General features: G+C 46.3%; 1 protein-coding gene across 19 annotated transcripts in view; it reads right to left on the bottom strand.

The window, feature by feature from the left end:
* LOC121074997 (LIM domain containing preferred translocation partner in lipoma) overlaps window positions 1–17,368 on the bottom strand; it is a 336,312-nt gene that overhangs the window by 256,662 nt on the left and 62,282 nt on the right. For 18 of the 19 annotated variants that reach the window (XM_040567725.1, XM_040567731.1, XM_040567729.1 and 15 more), the window contains one exon: window positions 14,882–14,981. The exons of the other annotated variant lie outside the window; for it this stretch is intronic. The gene's annotated coding sequence lies outside the window, so the exon portion shown is untranslated. The remainder of the gene's footprint in view (window positions 1–14,881; window positions 14,982–17,368) is intronic. 19 annotated transcript variants of the gene reach the window in all.

Raw genomic sequence — 17,368 nt, forward strand, 5'->3', positions numbered from 1 at the left:
CAATGCTTAAGGTTGCACGGAGTCCACGGGTAATACCCCAGGAGCCCTCACTGCACCCAAAACTGAGCCAAAACGACCTTCAGGAGGCTGGTGTGGGGCCCCTTTCCTACACACCCCAAGCTGAAGCTATCATCCCATTACACTGAGCGCTTTAAAGGCCAGTTCCAAAAGCTGAGGTGCCAAAAACAGCAGCAAGGGTCCTTCAAAGGTGCCCCAGCACTTCTCTGGGCAAGAGCAGGGACCAAGGCAAAAGCAAGTGCAGGCAGGGTTCAGCAACACAGCCTTTCCTGAGCTCCTTCCTCCAAGCAGCACTTTGGGGTGAAGCTGCAGCTAAAGCCTGTGGCACTCATTCCCAAAAGCTAAAAAATAAAAAATTAGAATTAAATTAAATAAAAGATGAGTAAACTGTAGCCTATTGCCTTTGATAGCTTTCTGACAAAAAAGCATTTCTCCTGCAAGGTTCTACCTTTTTGTGTAGTAGATGGTAAGTGTATGCCTCTATTTTGTGCTCTGCAGTTGAGTGCAATACAAGGAGAGCATGCTCATATACACAGAAAACAATTTTCCAGAAATGCTGCAGTATTACAATGTTCTGCAAGATAAAATAGCAGGGTAGTGATCTCCAGAATATCTCAGAAATCAGAAGAGAGGAGTTCTTCTACCTGGAATTGAAATTGTCAACTAAAATTCTTCTTCTAAAACCTCACATTCTTCTTTCCTTCTCTTATTTTGTTTCCATTTAATTCAGTGACATTTAGCTAGCAGAACAGCTGCTAACAAAGGTCTCCGAGAGGTGGAATTCCATTTTCTATATAAAGAAAAATGTTTTGGAGCAAACTACAATTTGACAAAAATACATATTTAGCAAAATACATTTTAAAAAGTGGGAAATATATTGCTTTTTTTTTTTGGGTGGTGGTTGTTTTGTGTGTGTTTTTTTAAAGGCAGCAAAAGATGCACTGCAGCTTATGAAAAGGATCCCCAGTTGTAGGAACGAAGATACAGCATTATTTTGGAACACGAATCCACGAAAACAAGGAGGAGGGAGGTGCCCGTTCAGAAACTTCATCCCCTATGCCGGAGAGGGATGTGAAGCCCTGTGGCATCCCTGCAAGTTACAAATTAGAACTGCTTGCAGCAGTCCAGGGTTTGGTCTGGTTCTTACCCCACTGGTGGCAGATGGCGCGTGCTATTCTTAAATCTTTATTTCCAGCTTATAACAGTAATTGTATGAAAACTTCTGCCCTTGGACAACATCACTATCTTTATTTTGGGAAAAAGCAGAAGAAGCCTTGTAGTTGAATAACTTTCCTATTTTAACAATTAAAAAAAATATATAAATCTAACATACTTCTCCTAATTGGAAACACACAGAAAATAGGATATGGATGTATTAGTTAAAGGTCAATGCACATTTAGCCACCTCTTTCGAAACTTACAATATTCTCGTGACAGCCATAAAAGCTGCTTTGAATTTTAGTTCCCTAGAAAGTAAATATAAGGAATCCCAAAGCCGTAACCACAAGTGCCACAGCTCTTAACACTGATGTCATACCCAGCTTAATGTGGACTGCAGCAGCCAGTATGGTGAAGCTTCAAAATCGCCTCCTCTACGGTATACGGGAAGAAAACAGCAATTATCCCTCACCCGAGAGCCCCCGGGCATGTACCACAACGCCTTCATTTGGGGCAGCATTAACAGCAGGACGGGTTTTGTCCCCCAGCATGGGGCACGGTGGGGCTGGCGGCACCGTTTACAGCATCTGCGAGAGCCAAGCAGCTCAGGCTGCCATACATTTTATTTCCTTTCGCAACTGTTCCTTCTAGCTCCAACTACAAAGCAAAATTTCATTTTCTTTAGGAACCGGTTTACTTTCATTAGCACCAATTTGTTTTTGTATCAATTAGCCAGGGCAAAGGGGTTGCCTTTCAGAGCCCTTTCTGGTACATTAGACATACGGGGACGCCGTAATTAAAAGATGTCAGGCACGGTCTCTCCCGATGCATTGATTTCTTACTACTTAGGAAACACTCGGGGAGAGCACAATCACCCCTGACTGTCAGGGGTCTTCATAAAATCCATAGGCCTGGATTTCCAGAAACTGCTAATCACTTCGGATGCTGAGAAGGGGTAAGGCGGAATCTGAGTTAGGGAAGCAGAGGAAATCTCTTACTAATTCTAACGCCGTCGTGTGCTTCAAAGGCAGCTTACAGGGCTGCAGAGCCGGACAGCCGGAAGACTTCCAGAGTAAGGGGCCAGCAGGAAAAAACCCTCCAGGACCCCAGTCCAGAGCCACATCGAGGGAGATGTGAACACCCTCCCTAAGCCCAGAGCACCTGCACCCTGCAGCGCCCATTTGATTATTTTCATCGCCCCCTCCTTGTACTCAGGACTGTGCAACAAACAAACCACACGAGACCAAGGCTTGTGCGAAGCCAGTTCAAATAGCTTCATTTCCCCTATAATAAATCCCCCAACACACACCCCACAAATAAAAAGCACAGAAGGAAGAAGACAGTTCACCAGCACGACAGGCAACGTTGCTGAACATTATTTTAGTTTTGCACAAGCAATAAAGCATTTTTCACTATGCACAAAGGATCAAACCCAAAACTGGCTACCCAAAACTGCCTGCTCCTACCCACCACAGGAGACCAATCCCAGATTTAAAGGAAAATCCCCTTTCTTTGGTTTGCTGGGTGATGCCCAGTCTCTTTGGAGAACGGCACTTTGGCGGGGCAGCACGTTTCAACACAGGAGGGCAGAGGGAGGAAAGGTTCTCCATGAAAGGCAACAAACCAATTATTTCAAACTTATTCCAAACCAATACCAGTGGCGAACTGTGACAGCTCTCTCTGTACAAGCAAGAAGTCAGAAGACAACCCTCTCCGGTGTCTACCTTAAAAACACTGCCCTGTGCAGGCATCAAGGCAACTCAGTGATCTGGTCTAGGACATATTTGGCAGAGAGGTGAAGGAAGCAAAGCCTGGTCTGAAGCAATACCAGAGGTAAGCAACGCCAGAGGTCCTGCACCACCACCCACCCAACGACACTTCTACCAGCAGCCCAACGTCTGCAGACGGCACTTAGTGAGTGCCTTTCCCACTGGAAACCTTACTGTTCAGATTTCCACAATGATAACACACTACAAAAGGAAAATCACTAGAGGAGGAGGACACCCAAGAGTTTCCAGCCAGAACACAACACGCCTTCAGCGAGGCCTTTGATTTCCACAGGCACACACTGAGGTTGTTCTTCACAACAAAGAACAGCCCGGCTGTTGCATAACTAACCTTAGGCTGCGTTAGATAAGTCATGCCTTCGCACAGATCAACTGACCTTAAATAATGTCCCCAGTGTATTCAGAGCCAATAGGTTTCTCTTTTAGAGCTCAACTGACAGGTCTTCTCTCCTTCCAGCTATTTCTTCAGAAAGGCACACAAAGAAGGTTTCAAGAGAAATCTCATGCTTACTGTTCCAAGAGCAGCTTTCCAGGCCAAAACCGAAGCACAAGATCTCAGCTCCAGATTCACATCTCCCTTTGAAGGCTTCTTCCACGCTTCGTTTCAAAAGAGCAAGTGAGAGCTTTCGCAGGACTGAATGGAGATTGAGGAGGATGATAACTGGAAAACCCAGGATGCATTGGGAAATTTTGCTACAGCTCCGCCACTGAATCGAGGCAGAACCAAACCAGGCAGGCATGCCGATGAAGCACCGCTTTGTACTCGGGGCAAGGCAAAACAAAGGCCTGGTGATGAGGGGCTCTCGCTTGTCATGCAAGGGTCAGCAGCAAAGGCAAATTCCACCGTAGCATTTCCGTTCTGTCGCCCAACCCATTACTAACAGCAGATACAGCAGGGTCTTTCATTGCTTATCCAAAAGTGCCATTTATCGTAGCAGTGCAGCATCACCCCACTGCCACGTCTCACCCGGGAGGTGGGAAATCCATCCCCACCCCGAGCTAAAGCCACAGCATGCTGGCACAAGACCACGCTGCAGCTGCATGGGCAGCAGAGCCTGGTCATTCCCACCACGGTGATGTAAAAGAGCAGATGAGGTTTTTTACATCATTTCTCCGTTGTTTCTGGGTGCAAGATGATGTGGTAGCTCTGCAGCAGCTTGAGAGGTAGAAGCACTGGGGGACGAGATAGAGACGGTGTGAAAGCTGACAAGCACGGCTCTGCACCGCTCCTGGAAAGTTGTTTTGTTGCCCAAGCAGACATCTGTGCATTCCCCACTGGTGGGAGCGATGTTTTAGAAGTGAAATGTTCTGCAAAGCAGGGCGATAATCCTTCGGGAATGCAAGTGCCAAAACAACTGGCTGGTGAACCTGCAGCGAAGGCAGAGGCACTGAAAGCCTGGCTATTTTCTGACACCGGTTAAGTTGTCATACATCCTCCACTTGAGCAACAGTTTTCCCACGTATAAACCAGGGCCACTAAGGTTTCCCTTCATGCTGCATGTCGCTCCGTTCATTCAACTGGTGCTTGATGGGAGCTCTGGTACCAGGGCAGACGGAACACACAGCCAGCAATTCCCAAACCCCTTCCCATGGAGCACTTGAGGACAGGAGCCCTACCTCACCTCTTGTGATCAGCCAGACCAGACTTCGTTGATAAAGCTCTGCCATACAAAGCAGCCATGCTATTTCCTATATCAGCCATCATCACCTCTCGCTGTAACTGCAAGAACCCAAATTTGCAGGGATTGTTTGTGCCAGACAGCCCAATAGCCACAGAGGAGCTTTCTAGTAAACCGAGCCCTGAATGCTAAGCAAAGGGCTTACAGAGCCGAGTTACTGGAATCTATTCCTTCTGCATTAGTCAGCATATATGAATACATCCTCTTGCTTCATTAAATTTTAATTGGAGTACATGTGAATAGGTTTTACTGGTTACTTTACCAAAGGGAGCCTGAGTACAAGGTGTTCACATGAAAAGCTAGAAAGCAGCATCCTTTCTAACTTTTCTTTCTGATTTTTTAAAGATCCATTGTTGATTTCTTCAGGTCAGTTAACATTTTGGGGCTGCTGCAAAGAACCATGAAAAACAGCCACAAAGTGCAAATAAAGCACTTTGGAGGGAAACCGGACACAGATCATTAACCCTGTGTTCCTCGTTATTATCCAGACAAAAATTAAATGCAAAATCCCCGAGCAGCTGTTGCATTAGCTAGTTGATTGGTAGTGCTAAGCACAATGATTGCTTTGCTGCTCTGGGTCATGCATGTTTGGGCTGGACTGTCTGGAGTTTCATTATTTTAAGCGTCCTTAGGTACTCTGAAACCACAGCAGATTTGAACCTATAAAGAAATCCTACTTGTAAACTTTGAGATTTCCTTGGTAATTGCCTTCTCTTGTACTTGAACACAGATGTTTGTTTGTTCACACACACTTTTCTTTAGCTTAGGGAGACTTTGCATGTACTTGCTTGCCTACCTAGAACAGGACAACCATCTCCAGAGCTCCTTCCTTATAAAACACGGGCTGTTTGACCAGATTCTCAAGTCCATAAAATCCACATGGTCAGTACAGCTTGAATTGACTTACAGCTGTTTACACCAGCTGAAAATCTACCAGCAGAGCAACTCCACTGCTTTCTCCTTCTTCTGCACCCCAGCCTGCAAGAGGCACCGCTGGGGATGGGGCTTCAGCATCTGACCGCACGAGAAACAAAAGGCGGCTGTGTTGTTCTGCCCGGCACTGTTTGCTAAGTGATTCAGGAAAAAAAAAAAAAAAAAAAAAGAAATTGCAGCAATTTAAAACCACAACAAAGAACTTACCGGACTACTCCTGCACACTTGCTTAGAAGTGTATATTCTGCAGGGTGATACGTTCTGGCAGTCTGGGACTCTGACACTTTCTATGGCAATGTCCTAATATTAGAAAAATCTGGTCATAAGCTAAAAATGTTACCAAAATAGCATAGGATCATAAGTTACCAGCTGAGTCAGAATGCGATCTGCTACTTGACTTTTATACTATTTTATTCTTTTGGAAAAAAAAAAATCAGGCACATCACACTTTTTTTTTAAACACTTTGTTTCTGCCATTGCTTGTGAAGGAGAATGAGCCTTTGTAGGAGGGAATTTCTTGTGTGCTACCCAGAAAAGTTATCCAAAATGGCAGAAATCAATCTGCAAAGGAGCAAAGGACACAGATCCACTCATGTACCATAGCCATGTGTGTAGCAAGTCTTTCACCAAGAACGCTGGTCCTCTTTGCGCAAGGTCTACAGGGCAGGAGGCTGCCTCTTGCTTGTGGATGTACAAGGAGTCCTCAGTAACAGGCTCAGAGATCACGACGGGATTGTACCTGGCAGTACAGTGGCATAAATACCAAGAATCTTATGCATTCAATACAGCCTTTACCATAAAAGCATTTCATTTGCATGCTGTACTTGTAAATCATCGGTAAATAATTAACAGACAGTATGAGCATGTAACAGAACTGAGTCGCAGGTGTTGGCTAAGGAAAAATGCTATAAATGGATATGTCATAGTAATAAGCAGCCTGTTCACCTGTTAGATGCAGAAATTAATTACACAATTTAGTTTTCATAAATTAACCCCTGACACCCGGAGCCTTACTAGAAAGCACAGCCATATTCTTTCTCTGTTGTTTATGCCCATTAATTTTCCTCCTTTCACAGATCCGATAGATTCTGAACGAAGAAACCATGACCGTCGCCTGTCTGCCAGGCTCTGGTTTGCTGGGGAGAGCTCGCAGCCAGTTCGTGGATCCAGCGGAGGGAAGGGGCAGTGGGAGCCAGGGAGCCCTGCCCTGCACTCACTGAGGGAGCTGCTGGCCTCGCTGGCTGCAGCAGCCACAAGGGATTTGAAGAAGATGAACACCCAAACGTAGCCGAAAAGGAGACCCCCCTCTTTCCACATCTCTTCAATTCCTTGCTCCTTCCTGATGCTGTTTGTGGCCTACAGGCTGTGTGTACATCACCGGAGCTCGGCGCAGAGCTCTCCAGGAGAAGCTGTAGGGCCGAGCACGGCACCACGCAGCTCAGCCCTCCCCTGCAGCCCTCCTGGCTTCTGTGGGATCTAAGGCAGCTTCACCTCTCAGCAGGCCTGAATGCACTCAGGCAATGGTGCAACTTCCCAGCTCTGAAACTGCCAAGCTTTTTGCACGCTTGGGCATCCTCTGCAGCGTATTTGTCTGTGGACGTGGCCTGAGCCCCCTCGATGGATGGAGATGGGGGGCTCTTCCTTCCCCACGGCGGGGTGGCCAGCAGCTCTCTCCAGCAGCCAAGCTCGAGGAGTTGCTTCTGCTGCACACGCTTCCCAGAACAGCCATTTCCAGGCCTGCTTTCTGCAAACGTGGCCTAGGAGATTTTCCTACGTGAAGGCAGAGGAGCAGAAAGCAGACGATGAATCAGGAAATCCTCCTGTCAGGTGTCGTGCTGCGAGGAGGAGCAGAACACAGCTCCGCTATCAGACTTCTCCGTGCTCCGTAAAACACCGACGACGTTCAACATCACAACATTTCAGCCCGAAACACACAGCTGCTTGAAGAGCAACATGCAGAAGCCTGCTAAAATGACGAGGGAAGGATGACTCTTCAGAGAAAAGCAGATGACTAAAAAGTTATTCAAACCAAAACAGTGCGCTCAGGGAAGTAAATTGTCAATGCCTTACAATTGTTAGCAACATATCCCTCGGAAAACATGCTGATCCTGGCTCATCTGCAGCTCTGCCTGCAAACAAAACCTAAAAAAGCCCTTTTCTAACAACAACTTCAGAATGTTTAAGCTCATTTCACCAAGTTTGTTTTGGTTTTGAATACAGTAATATACAAGCAAGGAATTCTTGATTTTTCCCCCCCAAAGTGCAGCTCCCATAAGCTTAAAAGTAAATGGGAGTGCTTTGCTTCCTGGGGTATGTAACTGGAACATTTTTCTAGCACCTAATAAAACATTGTTTGGTTGATACTAACCATTAAAATATGTGTTTCAAGTCATGTAATGTTCCCTGTGAAATTTGCCTTTTTGCTCCATGAAAAAAGGGCACTGAAAGGAATCCTGCAGCCATAAGGATCTCACTTATTTCATGGAAGTATCATTTTAAAAGCCCCACAACATGATCAAAGCATTGTCGAGAACAGATGTTCCAGGCTTTACAAATTCCAGCATAAGTATTTTTATGACATTTATCACTGCTAAATTCTTTTAGCCAGTTTTTTTCCTGCAAGAAGCATGCGTGCACTTCCATCCTCGAAGGAGCCATGTCAATGCATGGCATCAGCTGCTGACCCTATCCCTCCCAGAACCCCTCAGGGGGAATTTGGTGCAGTACCTGTGCACTAGAGCACCCAGACTCCGGCTCTGGGCTGACTATTCATACAAACCCTCTCCCAAAAAGCTCACTGTTCCACTCCCTTGACACCACACTACAATCACGCAGGCCCTCTGTAAGCCTTCTTCTTGTTGGCCAAGGCACACGCCACCATCCCTGGTGATGACACCACCACTGCCATGACCAGCCCCAACATCCTCATCTAACTTCGAAGCTAACCCTGCTTCGAGCCAGGGGCTGTGCAAGAGACCTGCCAGCTCCTTCCTACCAAAGCTGTAAGAGGATTATAGATCTCTGGCGGGTGCTACGTGGAAATGCCCTCAATCACATCAATACCACAAGAAAACACCTCCCCTGGTACCCCAGCTCTTCCTACAGATGTGGGATCCCTCTGCACGTGCACAGCACCTAGAAGGGGGCTTCCCTGGCCATGGTAGCAGGCACGCAGCACTACTGAGCTGCAAGGCTAGGTGCAAGCAGGAGATGCTCAGGGAGTTAACGTGTCGGACACTACTAAAGCCAGACGAGCAGAGACAGAAGGAGCAATAGCGGGGACCTGCAGGACTGCACAGGAACACGTTTCAACTGCAATTCAAATCACAGCCAAGTTTCCCCTGTGACTGAAGTTCCCTGGAAGTTTAGCTCCCCACAGCTGGTTTCTGTGTATTCTATCTTCTTCCCAGGAACATCACCAAGCCCGCTGGTTGCTGAGAAAGTCTAAACATTGTGCAGGACTTGGCAGTTTTGTGAGAGTGAGCTATGTACCAACGCAAAACTCCCAACTACCCAAGAGTCTGAAATATACAGTTTCTCTCCATGTCTGAAGAATAACATGGGTTTTGGTACCCCCCAAAGAAAGGGGATCTGAAACAACCAACTCCTTTGAAATCTCACATATTCACAGAAGAGGGTGTTTGTGAAGAAGACCCCACAAGCACATCACTTCTCTAATATGTGCCCAGTTTAGTTTCACCTGTTTCCATGTGCTCCCTTCTCAATTCCTACAACCTGCTTGCACATCCTGTTTCACTATGAACATGAGCTTCTGCCCCGGGGCAGCGCTGCCTTCACTTCTCCTCGTGGGGTGAGCGGCGATAACAGTCAAACTGGGAGCAAAAATAAAAAACAGACACGTTTACCCCTCTCGTTTACTGAAACAGCAAGCAGTGCTATGTCCACCATCATCCCTATAGTCAGAAGATGGAAGAGCAACTGAAAAGGCGGCACAAGCTAGGGGAGGTCTTCCAGAAGCAGGGAGAAGAAAAAGGATGCCCAGAAGATACAAGAGGAGAGGGACCCCAGGCTTCAGTGACTGGGGGTGGGAAGTTGGGGATGCTGGAGGCAAACAGAGGTCTGAGGAGAGAGAGGGACAACCAAGAGTGCCTGTCTGAGGAAGTCAGGCAGAAGCTGGGAGGTGTGGAGGAGCCAGCTCCACACAGAGTGGTCTGAGAACACCCTCCAACAGCAAAGCGATCTGGGATGGAAAAGGCCACACGTTTCACTTGAATAAACACCACAGCTTGCCTGTCTCTGTCAGCTGCCACCTCACAGGACTGCAGAAGACTCATGCCTGTGTGTACCCACCCAACCCGGAGCACCTAGAGCAGGCACGAGCTGAGCTGAACCACCCTCTGCAGGAGGCTCCATCAACTCTTTCACAGAAAGGCCAGGCCTCTGACTCCGGCAACGTGTGACAAACTTGAGCCTCAAGAAATAATGGTTTCCAACAAGCTTTCTAAGGTCTGTCTCCCAATTCCCCAACTCCCAGAGCAGTCACAAAAGCAGCCGAACTGCAGTGTCTGAAGCAGGCAGCTCCCCTGCATCCACTGCGCATGGCGCCCATAGCCAACTACCTTCCTCTTGCCAAATGATTGTCTTTTCCTTGATGGACCTCTTCTTCTGAGGATTTCTTTCATTGTTTAAACCTCAAATGTTGTTTTCTTCTGTTTTAATGAGGTATATTGTGAGCTTATTTTGAATGTCCCTGGTAAATTTGCCCCCCCAAAATTTGCCTTTTGTTGCCAATTAAAATACACACATGAAATCTTGCCACGCTGGCCACAGTGACTGCGTGCACACACACATGTGCGTGCACAGGCAGGTGCTTGCACCCAGACACGTGTACATTCACATCTCAGCTACAGATCCTCTGGAGAAGACCTGTTCCCCAACTCGTCCTCAAAGGGAGAAGAGAAACAGTGGGAGCACGCAGCACTGCCGCGCAGCCACAGCACGCTCCTCTGCTCCGGCCTCGGTGAAGGCCAGCGCTGACAGCCACATCCCGTGTCCCTGGGGGTCCCATCCCATCCCTCCCATCTGTGGGCACGTCCCTGCATAACCTCCGGGTTGTGGCACCGGCAGGGAGTGAGGCTGGGACACCTCCGGCCCTGCGCCGCGCCGCTGACACCAGCAGGCTCCTGACTACCCACAGTTGCTAGGCCAGCCCCGTCTGTCCTCCCTGGGGCAGAAATCTTGCTTTGAAAACCAACACCAAGCCCCAAAGCCTCCAAAACCAAGCCCACCACCCACTCATGCACCCTTGGAAAGAGCATCATTGCTGCCTGAGCAACCGTCATGGGACATGTCTTCAGGCCCCGGCACGTGGTGAGGGGACTTAAAAGGGCACTTGAGATGGTCCGAAGAGTCAGCAGGATTATTCTTCTGAGTTATGAACATCGCAACCCTACTCCAGACCTGAAGTTTTGTTTTCTCTTCCCATCCCAAGTGAACTTGCCGAGCATTTTTAAGAAACAGAAAAAAAGGCTGCGACCAATTTTCAGGCCTTCTGATTCAGCTATTAAAAAAAACAATCCTACATCAGTCCCCTCTTGTTTTTCTAAATAAAAATAATGTATAGCCCTAACTTGATAATAAATATGCTCAGAAGCTGTCCTTAAGTAAAAGCTTTTGATAACAAATTGCCTGTGCTAACTGCTATTTTACTGTTGAATTTTTTATTGTTGCTTAAGCACTGCAATTATGCTAATAAGCCGGAGAGGATGGTACACTAAAGCATTGAATGTGACAGATATAATACTCAATAAAATGTTAATCTTACCTGAAAATTGGAATCAAACAGCCTTATTAGTATTTATGGATATGGCATCTTCAACATGTTTCTTAAGAGGAATACATGCAATGGATATTTTCAAAAATACCCTGCTATTTCTTATGCCTCCATACGATTTCATTCAAGGTGCCTATTACCCCTGCTGCTAACTTTCAATCCCTTTTAGAATACAAAAAAAAGCATTTTGGTGCTTGAGCCACAGAAAACTCCTGCACCACCAAATGCTTTTCCCCTCTGTGCCCCAAGGACGGGGACGCCTCTCCTCGGCTGTGCCCCAAGGACGGGGACGCCTCTCCTCGGCCCGCAGCAGGATCCCTGCGGGGACACAGGGCTTGGAGGGTGCACAGCAAAAGCATTGCTCTGCCACACTTAGTGGCCTCTTCTTCCACTATTCCTAGCTTAATGGGCAAGGCAGGTGAGTCCAGCAAAGGGTTAAGTCACTATCATTTACAGGCGCCGGGGCTTTTGGATTTTAGGCTGGGAAGAAACGCTAATTTTTATTTTTGTTTCTAAATTTTTCAACCGACTCTGACGAGGAATCGGCCCCATCTGTTTGGCTGCAAGTTACAGCATTGCAGAGTTGGACCCAGAACTGCTGGGCTGTCGTAGAGGATTTGTCACTAAGGTGCCACATGACTTTCCACAAGTCGCATTGCATCTCTGCACAGTTATTTCACCACCCAGTCTAAGCCTGCTTTCTCAATCCATGGCATAATTTCTTCAGGGAATGAGCCACCTTTCACCACGTGCCTTTTTTCTTTTTTCTTTTTCCCCCTTCCTTCCTTCCTATTTTTTTTTTGCCAAACCTACGGGTGAGATGCTCTCAGATCCACCCTTGGGCTCCGCTGCTGTGCCTTCACATGCTCATCTTTAAAAGGAGGAATAAAATAACCTCAAAATATCCACATGCTTCTGACATGAAGTGTATTTGCTTCCATGATCAGGCTCTATAAACAGACCATTTCAACACAGCGCACTGGTGTGGCTTTCAGACACTGCAGGTTAATGCTTAAATAACAGCCTGCTGCCTTGCAGCCTTGCTCCTCCTGCTGCTCTCACCCAAAGAAGTTAATTCTGCTGACAGGACCGCAGAAACATCGATAATACACCATTACACTTCCTGACAGACAAGCAAGGTTCTTGCCGCTGGATGCTGCCATCCTCCTCCAAAGAAAATCTTCGTTAGGAGCCATCTAGGAACTGCTTCAATGAATATTCACAATGGGGAAAACCCAAGCGGCTGCCCACCAAAACCTGCAATTCCCAAAGTGCTCAAAAAATCACAGTGAGCTACCCACACTCCCTCCTCACAACACACTGGGACTTTCTTAAGCAGTGCCTGCAATGCACGCCAGCTTGCACGCGGAGCAGGATGTTTGTTCTCAACTGCATGGAAGGAAAGGGGACTGCTTTGTGGGACACGGAGCTCACAGCAGTTCCACAAACCTTGTCTGCAGGTGGAGGCAAGGAGCATAGCATTAGAAAAAGAAAAAAAGAATTTTCAGTTGCAAAATCATCCCAATAAAGCTACGGAATTGACTGAGCTTGCACCTTGGAGAGCTGGGAGATGCACCTCAGGGCTCTTCTGCCCCAGTTTTGCCCCAGCACGAGATGCCAGACTCCAGATCTTCAGGTCCAGCCAGCAAGTTCACCAGCTGCACAGCTGCCATGTGCTGCGAAGCTGCAAGGCAACCGCTCCCATAAAGGTGGAAAGACTCATCGCTGCCACGTTAAGTGAGTCTTGTCATTATTTTCAACCCTACAGGGAAATCTAAATTGGACCTTGGCATATTGTTTTCTTTTGCTAAGCAGCAACGTTTGAATGTTAACTCTGATCCTGACAGGCATATTTATGGAGTATTCTTTGCAAATAATCTTACCCTGACCAGTCCAAAAGGTTAGAATCATAAAAAATAACAGCAACAACAACAATAAAAAAAGAACAAGGCTGGAAAACCATCAGTGCCATCGGCACAACCCCTCAACTTATTAGCTGTCCTTGCAATAAGGTGAACAGCAAGGTCTTACATTTATTTGATTGACTGAGATCAAAAGATCAGGGGGCATACAGTAAATTGTATCCTTCCATGAATGCATTTTGCTTTCAAGATTTGAGCAGGTAGTTGCATGAATTTTAAAGCTCAAGAGGAAAAAAAGACGTACAAAGGTGACTTCAGAGAAAGGCATCCCCTTACTTCTCTCAATTTCCTCAATTTCTTCCTCAATTTCCCATTCATCTTCAGGTGTCCTCAGACACAGAAGACGTATCTCACTATCCTTCTTAGCTGCACAAGAAGATGAAGCACCCAAACTCTGCTCCTCTGGTGATGATCCCTCAGAAGTGCCAGGGCTGCCTGACCCCTGGCCAGGTTTGTCATCTGCAGCTTCTGGGGGAGCAAGGGAGAAGCGAGGGAACTAAACGAGCAGCCATCCTTAGGACATAATTTCAACACCCAGCTGGTGAGCTAGCATTTCTAAACACAGAAAAAGCCTGCTGTGTTCACTGTCAAGGCAGGACAAAGAAATACAATGGAGAACAGGAACAGAAGAACAAGAAAAGAAATATGAAACTGCCATCTCATCAGCCCTGGAAACACAGAAGAAAAGCAATCATTTGGTTCCTGTGTATGTGTTCCACACGTTATTTATATTTTGCACAGTATACCTCAATCTGTAGCATTGTCCTCTCACATCAGAGCAACACATGAGACTACAACCTGAAAGTAAGAGTAAAACCCTTTACAAGGATCACAGATGAGACCCAAACTTGCAAGAACTTGCTACAAGGGAACAAGAATTGACACAACCTCCTGTTTTTATCGCAAGGTTGGATTACATGCCAATAACCAAGGACTGAACTCCTTTTCCACGCGTTTGCACTTCACTCCAGAGGGACATCACCATTCAGTAACAAAGACACTGAGCACAGCTATTGCCATAGATTCAAAGCTCATCATCAGACCAGGCAGCTCCCTCTGCACAGATACTTCTCTTTTTCTTTTCAATCTGCTGCACAGATAGCTTTCCTTTTTACCTTTTAAGTTCTGAATAACGTTGTCAAGATAAGAATTACACTTTCTCCAATTTCTAACATTCAACGGGTTAGAAGGACTCTCCAGAAGTCATCTAGTCCATTTCCTCACCACACAGAAGGATCTGCTCTCTTAAAACACGTCTGATGGAGCCTTTCTAACTCATTCTTAAACCTTTCCAACAACTGAAACTCCGTGAGCTCCTCAGGCAATCCATTCCAGTGCTCGGTTATTCTTAATGCAAGAGATCATTTACTAATGTCTCATCTAAATTTCTCCTGCTGCAACTTAAGCCTGTGATTTGTCTTATTTACAGTAAGTGGATTTACGGTTTGTTCCCTCTCTCCACAAGAAGTTCGCTGTTGTCAAAATTTACGAACTGAGGCACCAGTGAGGCTTGCCCTTTCTTTGCCATTCTGCTTCTGCTCAGAGCAGATTCTTAGTCTTGTGTCTCTGCTGGTGTATTTCTTTCCTTACCCCGTGAGAACAGGCAGCTAGGATATCACAAGGCTGTTTCAGGAGAAGACGCTCACATCCAAAGGCTGATGCATTCAGGCACACCCAATTATAAACGACTCTGAAAAAAAAAGAGGTTTGTTTTTAGGATGGTAGGCACAGGGTCCAGTAGTAAACCGACAGCTCTGAACTGCAACTTCTCCCACTCTATTATTTAACTTTCAAACAGATCTTCAAAAGCAACATCAGTGACTACAGATACATCATATGCCACCACTCAAACTTAGCCACATTTTCTCTGACAGCCACCATAAGGGTTTGATAAATCTTTGTTCCAGGAAACAAAGTGCACCGCTGCCTTTGCATAAAGTCCTGCCAAGCTATAAGCAGTACCCAGTACACACCAAAATCAGATGGCTCCGACTCCAGCACTGTGACAGAGGACAAACCTGAATATTGCCACCGGTGACTTTATTTTCAGCGTCACTGAAACCAACAGGGCAAGACTTCTCATCCACTCTGAGACCTGAGTGTGTGTAATTATGGGATAGACCCAAAGGAGAAAAGTTAGATTTGATTAAATACTGAATAACTTCTGTGTTCGCAACATATGTCCTACCTCTCAATCTTCTGAATGCTCTAGGTAGCAAAAAGAAATCTTTCTCCTGAACACAAGGGTTTGGTGGAAAAGGAGGAAGAACAAAGAAAGGATTTATATGAGCAGCACTGGGAAACACAGCGGAAGAGTTCTGAATAGCAAGAATGTCCCAAATTTCAGGAGAAAACAAGCAACAAGGGAAAGCAGGGATAATACATTTGCCTTCTTACATTTGGGGGCTCTCAAAAAATGAGGGCCACGTAGTAGCAATCAATTTGCCACAACAGTGGATCACTGTTCAATGGATCACTTTTCGCATCCCACCCAGTCTAAATTTCATTCTCCACTTAACAGGGGCTGCTCTTAGACTCAAAGTACCAAGTGGAAACTTTTTTGGCCAAGATCCACTCCTTTTGCCATCTGCTGTGAAAGCAAGATGTCTGCTGCACATCAGGGGGTAAAAGTGCCAACATAACAACTCAGTGCCTTCTCTCTTGCCCATACCACCCACCAACTTTCACTACCTTTCACTACCGTACTTTGTCCATATCCAGATTTCCACTTGGGATTTTTTTTTTCCTTAATCCGTCTCAGCTGTCCTGGACTTTTGCTTCCCTTGATCATCCCTCTCTTACCAGTACAGCACTTACAGCAAGCCCCACTGCTGTCAGCACAGGAAGGTGACACTCTCCTATTTAGCACAGATTTGATAACAGAAGTGGTGTTTCCAAGGATAAAGACAAATACCTGCACCAATAACATCCCTACAACACACAGTAGCCGCAAAGAACCAGCAATAAATGCCTTCTACTGAAAACGAAGAACTCAAAGAAACCTCAAATATGTGTATGTCCAACTAATGAAAGAATTCAAATATATGTCCATCCTTGAGAATGCAAGTAGCTTTGATAATTTCAACAGGACCATCTGTAGGATCAGATATATTACCTTCCGACATACCAGTGAGAGCTACGGATGTTCAGCAAAGGATACAGGTGTGAGGAGTGCTTCCACCAAGAAAACACAACCATTTCCACAGCAGGATTGTGGCTGTTGAAAACCATGGAGTAGTATTGAATGGCAGCCCAGGACGGGGAGCCAAGAAGACTACCACACGCAACTGAAACTGCCAAGGGATTAAGCTAGACCAAATGTAATTACACAAACTGGAACCTGGCCAGGGTACTGGCTGGTTTAAGAAAATTAAAAGAGGTGTTCAAAAGTTTCAGAGATAGAGTCCTTCTTCTGTTAATTATTTGGTGAGTCAGTCGCTGAAGTCTCGGTACTCTGGGAGGCTGTCTGAAAAAGGGAAAAAAATGAGGCATAAACTTAAAAGGCATTAGAAGCGATTAGCAAAAGCCTTTGTTCTCCATGGCAATGCTCACTGCGCTGGTGCGCGAAAGCCTTTCATGTTCATGCTGAAAAGTGGCCTTAGTTCCTTTGATACTTCTGGGAGGAAGCGTTTAAGTTTACAAATATCCCGCTGTCAGAAGTTGCAGACAACAGTCGAGGAACTTCTGCGTGTCCCAGCCGGGTCGCGTCCAGCTCTCAGACTTGCAGCGTCCCTGCTGCAGGGACGAATGCAAACAAGGACGCAGGGAAACTCATTTCGACCTGGAGAAAGGTTCACCCTACTTGCTAGGGGTGTATAGAAGCCAGGTGGCGTGGAAAACCAGGTTGCAACCATGTGGGACAGTGGGCTCCTCACTTTCTTGCAGCTTTTGGAAGATAGGAAGCACGTAAAGTGGGCAATGGTAAGGAGACCAGAAAGGGTGCTTCATGGTCAATACGATCCTCCTGAACGGTAAGATGGAAGTCACATAGATCGTGGAATTTTTTTCCAGATATTTACTGCTGTGCTTTTTCTACCGAAATAAAGAAACAGAGAGACCACATCCAGAAGGGATGAG

This window comes from Cygnus olor, chromosome 9 (assembly GCF_009769625.2).
Source record: "Cygnus olor isolate bCygOlo1 chromosome 9, bCygOlo1.pri.v2, whole genome shotgun sequence".
NCBI classification, from domain to species: Eukaryota; Metazoa; Chordata; class Aves; order Anseriformes; family Anatidae; genus Cygnus; species Cygnus olor.